This window comes from Erythrolamprus reginae, chromosome 2, assembly GCF_031021105.1.
Source record: "Erythrolamprus reginae isolate rEryReg1 chromosome 2, rEryReg1.hap1, whole genome shotgun sequence".
Taxonomy (NCBI): domain Eukaryota; kingdom Metazoa; phylum Chordata; class Lepidosauria; order Squamata; family Dipsadidae; genus Erythrolamprus; species Erythrolamprus reginae.
In genome coordinates this window covers 33,408,856-33,414,855 of record NC_091951.1, presented here as the reverse complement: position 1 = coordinate 33,414,855, position 6,000 = coordinate 33,408,856, and positions in this window count along the sequence as shown.

The window sequence follows — 6,000 nt, the reverse complement described above, 5'->3', positions numbered from 1 at the left end:
GTTGGACGGAGGAGGAGGCAACTGTTGTTGCTGCTGCTGCTGCTGTTGTGGTGGTTGCTGCTGCTGCCCTTTTCTTTCCCCCCCTGCTGTCTAAGTGGGCGGACGAGGCCCTGCCCCCTTTTTTCTATTTTCTATTTTGTTTTTTGGACATTTATTTGAGTTTCTATGATGACAGGTATTGTTTCATCATAGAAAATAAAACAGTAAAAACAGACAACTAACAGATTAACAGAGTTGGAAAGGGGGGGGGGGGGTCATTGCAGGTCATCTGCCCAAGCAGATCAGAGTTGGAAGGGGGGTCATTGAAGGTCATCTAGTCCAACCCCTCTGCCCAAGCAGATCCTAAGCCGCTGTTGACTGCAGTCTAGTTCTTTCTTGAGAGCTTCCAGGGATGAAGCATTCATAAGTGCACCTTTGTGCCTACCATTCCTGTCCTAGTGTCTTTTTTAACTTTTCTATCTGTACTTTATACTTATATTATGTTAAACATACTACAATACAATACTAGATTTGTATGACAAATAAAATAAATAAATAAAACTTCCGAAGGCAAAGCTGTTCCATTAGTTGATTGTTCTCACTGGCAGAAAATTTTTCCTTGTTTGTTTGTCAAACATGTGTAGGGTATGTGTGTGTGTGTGTGTGTGTGTTTGGTTTTTTTTGTTATGTGATCAAAATTTAGACTGATTTCTCCAGGTTGTTTCTCTGATTAGTTTCCACCCATTGTTTCTTGTTCTAACCTCAGGTGCTTTGGAGAATAGTTTGGCTCCCTCTTCTTTATAGCAGCCTTTCAGACTGCCATCTTGAATGAATGGGGATAACTCAGTCTATAATCAGTGGAACTGCTTTGCCTTCAGAAGTTGTGGGTGCTCCAAGAAGTGATTGGACAGCCACTTATCTGAAATGGTGTAGGGCAGTGGTCCCCAACCTTTTTTTGGCCATTGCCCCACTTAAACATCTCTAAAATCCTGATTCCCCCCCCCCATGACATATAATTTTCATTATTCAAAACGTAACTCCTACTCATGTGGAGCAAGCTTAAAAGAACAATAACTTGGTTTAAACAAGGTTCCAATTGCCCCTATTAAAAATCAAATTGCTCCCAGAGTGGTACAGGCCCCACCTTGGGAAATAGGGGTATAGAGTCTTCTGCTTGAGCGAGGGGTTGGACTAGAAAACCTCCAAGATCCTTTTCAACTCTGTTGCTCTGTTATGGCTCCTTAAGTTTTGTTGCGGCCAAAACATGATCGGACTCATTCGAGACAATGATGAATCCGCATACAGACGGGAAGTTGAACAACTATCCTTGTGGTGTGACCAGAACAATCTAGAACTGAACACACTCAAAACCGTAGAAATAGTGGTAGACTTTAAGAGAAACCCTTCCACCCTTCCACCTCTCACAATACTAGACAACACAGTATCAACAGTAGAGACCTTCAAATTTCTAGGTTCTATCATATCTCAAGACCTAAAATGGTCACCTAACATCAAAAACATCATCAAAAAAGCACAACAAAGAATGTTCTTTCTGCGCCAGCTCAGGAAGCTCAAACTGCCCAAGGAGCTGCTGATTCAGTTCTACAGAGGAATCATTGAGTCTGTCATCTGCACCTCTATAACTGTCTGGTTTGGTGCTGCAACCCAACAGGACCGACACAGACTTCAGAGGATCATCAGAATTGCAGAAAAAACAATTACTGCCAACCTGCCTTCCATTGAGGACCTGTATACTGCACGAGTCAAAAAGAGGCCGGGTAAAATATTTACTGACCCCTCACATCCTGGACACAAATTGTTTCAACTCCTACCCTCAAAACGTCGCTACAGAGCACTGCACACCAAGACAACTAGACACAAGAACAGTTTTTTCCCGAACGCCATCACCCTACTAAACAAATAATTCCCTCAACACTGTCAGACTTTCTACTAAATCTGCACTTCTATTCTATTAGTTTTTCTCATCATTCCTATCACTCATTTCCTCCCATGTTGACTGTAAGACTGTAACTTATTGCGTATATCCTAAGATTTTTATTAATATTGCTTCTTCATTGCTTATTTGACCCCTATGACAATCATTAAGTGTTGTACCACATGATTCTTGACAAATGTATATTTTATTTTATGTACGTTGAGAGCATATGCACCAAGACAAATTCCTTGTGTGTCCAATCACACTTGGCCAATAAAAATTCTATTCTATTCTATTCTATTCTATTCTATTCTATTCTATTCTTTTTTAAAAAATTAATGTTTTACACATACACAAACATTACAATAACAAACAAAACAAAAAAACCCATAAAACAAACATTTGGGAATTGCTTTCCCTACTCATTTAGAATTTTCAATCGGAAAATTTTCCATTTTTTAAATATATAAATTAATGTACTGCTTTGCATTTTCACAGTTTTTTATTTTTATTTTTATTTTAAATATACTTTATTTGTAAATATAGAAAAAAAGGAAATAGGGAGAGGGTAGTGGGGGGTAGGAAGGAATATACAGAAAAGAAAAAGGGGTGGATGGGGTGGATAGGGAAGGGAAGTACAAGATCAAGCAGTTCAGGTAAGTAATACGATTATACTGTACATTGTAAGTTGTAGATTATAATACATGTAATTCTTGATAACAGTGTTGTATTTCTTAAACATTGTAAATAAACAGTAGATAAACAATATCGTTAATATTATCAAGAATTTTCTTAGATTTTAATAATAAATGTTACATCTCATGTTAATATATGTTAGCTAATAACAAATTGATGAGAGTATTTTCTAAATTTGAAGAGTGAAAAGAGAGAGATATTAAATTTACAGAAAAAAAGGGTAAGTAGAAAGAGGGAAAAAATGAATAAAGGAAAAGAAAGAGTGCAGAAAAGAAAAGAAAGATCTGCGTGCGACGCAGACGTTTTCAGGGACGACTTTTTGTGAAAAAGTAATAGGAGGAGTATATGCATAATATAGTAAATGTATTTTATATGTAAAAGAAAAAAAGGGGGGAAAGAGAGTAGTAGTAATGTGTTATGTGATATGTATTGCATTAGTTTAAAGACGGATAAAAAGAGATATCGTATAAGCTTTGTTGCAAATTGATTTGTTTTTGGAGCTAAGTCTTTAAATTAATTTGAGTTTGGTTGGAACGTTCAAGAGTAAGACAGTTTTTGATATTTATCCTTGAATTTTATTTATTTTATTTCTTTCCTCTAGCCAATTAATTTCCCCTCCATATCTTATAATATTCTGAGTCTTCTTTCCCTTCTAGCTTTTTTGACAGCCAAAACATGATTTCATCAGATCACTCTTTTTTGTTTGTTTGTGGAATCCCCAAAGAAATGCTTGTTAGTTGTGTAGTCAGGGTAAAATCCTATTCTCAAGGTCTTCTTTGTACATTTCCTGATTGCCTCCTTGAGGGTATAACTAACAACACTCCGACTAGGCAACAAACAAGTATCTCATTTGGAATTCTGCTAACAAGTACCCAGTAGCATTCTTCCCTCACGTCAATTTTTGAGTACAAAGAAATATACACAACAGAGACACAGAGACAGGGATCAAAGCAAAGAAAGACACTTACTGACTTCATCTACTAAGCACTGGAGCACTACTGCAATGATCTCTACATGGGGCCACCTCTGAAAAGTGTTCGGAAACTTCAAATTGTGCAAAATGCAGCCACGAGAGCAGTCATGGGCCTCCCTAGGCATGCCCATATTTGTCCAACACTCCGCAGACTGCATTGGTTGCCGATTGGTTTCCAGACACAATTCAAAGCAATGGTAATGACCTATAAAGCCCTACATGGCATTGGGGGGCCACCTTCTGCCGTATGAGTCCCAGCAACTGATTAGGTTCCACAGAGTTGGCCTTCTCCAGGTCCTGTCAGCCAGACAATGTCGCTTGGTGGGGCCTAGGGGAAGAGCCTTCACTGTGGGGGCCCCGGCCCTCTGGAATTAGCTCCCCCTGGAGATTCACACTGCCCCCACCCTCCTTGTCTTCTGTAAGAGTCTTAAGACTCATCTATGTCGCCAGGCTTGGGGCAATTAGGTCTCAGTCCCCTGGCCAACGAAATAAGATATATGTTGTATGATTGAACTGGTATGATTGTTTTTAAATATTGGATTGTTAGATTGTAATTTTAAATTTAATTAGATTTGCCGTTGGTTAGAGTCTGCACAGAGGGGTGGCATACAAGTCTAATAAATTTATTTAATTTATTGTTATATTATATGCTGTTAGCCACTCCGAGTTCTCGGAGAAGGGTGGCATACAAATGTTGTAAAAAAATAATTAAACAATTAAATGAATGAATGAATGAATGAATGAATAAATAAGTGTCAAGCTGAGGCATAAGAATTTATTTATCATACAGTATTTATAAATGCCCTTGCAATCTATTCTCACTGAAACAACTCTGGGTTGCCTTACAATAAAGTAAGGTAACAATACCCTGAAAACATTTAAAACAATAAATAAAATCATAATTTTAAAATTCCATTAATCACAACGTGGAGGAAGGAGTAAAATGCGCCTGGGGACGATATGGAATCTGTCTAATCTATGAGCCACTTTCAAGTTGCCACTTCCCCATTTGGGATGAAAGAGTTGCCGCTGCTACTGAATCCTACCTTAGCTCTGGGGATAAAAGGCAGGGGGCAGAGATGAACCGATGTGGCAGACAACTATTCATCTCCCTGCCAGACTTGTTAGCCTGCGGGAAGAGAGAAACTTTTTGCTGGGGCTGCTGGCGCTCTTAATAAAGGAATCATTGATTTAACTTCAGAGGGTTTGTCGTGTTTTGGGAGCTGGGTGTTTTGGGAGCTGGAAGAAGACCTCCAGATACTCTTCAAGGGTAGCTCTGGATAGAGCACATTCCAGTAGTCTGACTGGGAGAAGACCAAGGCTTAAGTGATTGAGCACAAGGACTCCCGATCTAGGAAATAATGCAATTGGCACACAATTAAAAGTTTTGCAAAGGTTCTCCTAGCCATGGCTGCCACCTGCTCATTGGGCAGGAGTTTCAAGTCCAGGAGAATCCCCGAGTTGCATGCCTGGTTTATCTGGGGTAGTCCATCCCCATCCAGCACCAAAAGTATTAAAGTACTGCAACCCACAGATCCACAGGCTCAAAGAATGCTTGATGGCCCCAGAATAAATCATTAAAATATATGGCTGGAACAGCATACTAAATTCAAGATCTGTGCAATTTTGGTCTATTATATAGAGGTTTGGTGAGCTCCCTTTAGGAGTTTTGCAATATCTATAATCTGGCAGATTTTATTGAATAACCCTATTGATACGATCAGGCAGGGTTTGCTGCTACTGCTCAGGTTCCTAATGGTACAGATGAGGAGGCCACACCAGTGGTAAAATGAGCTGTGCGCGCAGCTTTGGGTCTCTGCCATGCGCACACACATCGCGGTGAGATTTTGCTTCTGTGCATGAACAGGAAGCAAAATTTTGTGAGGGGACGCACGTGAGATATTGGTGAATTTTTTTGCTTCTGCGCATGTGCAGAAGCAAAAAAAATGCTGAAATCTCACGTGTGTGTCTCCTCACAAAATTTTGCTTCCTGCACATGCACAGAAGCAAAATCTCACCGTGATGTGTGTGCGCATGGCAGAGACCCAAAGCTGTGTGCACAGCTCATTTTACTACTGGTGTGGCCTCCTCATCTGTACCATTAGGAACCTGATACTGAATACGATTAATACAATTCTCTTGATTTTATTTGTATACCTGGAGTTATATTTTACTAAACTGATAAGCTGAAGCCTACACCATAAAAATAACTTAAGGCTGGCAAGGGAAGATAATAATTGACAAAAAGGCTTTGTCAGCTGTCAGTACTTAAAATAAAGGTGGAGGAAGGGTTGAGTCAGCTCTTTGGAGAAGGTGGAAACATACACAACAGGCAGAAGGCAGATCCTCTTTTGTGATATTAATATCATCTTTTGAGAAAGAGATATGTTTTATCAGGATATGGATTCATAAAAGA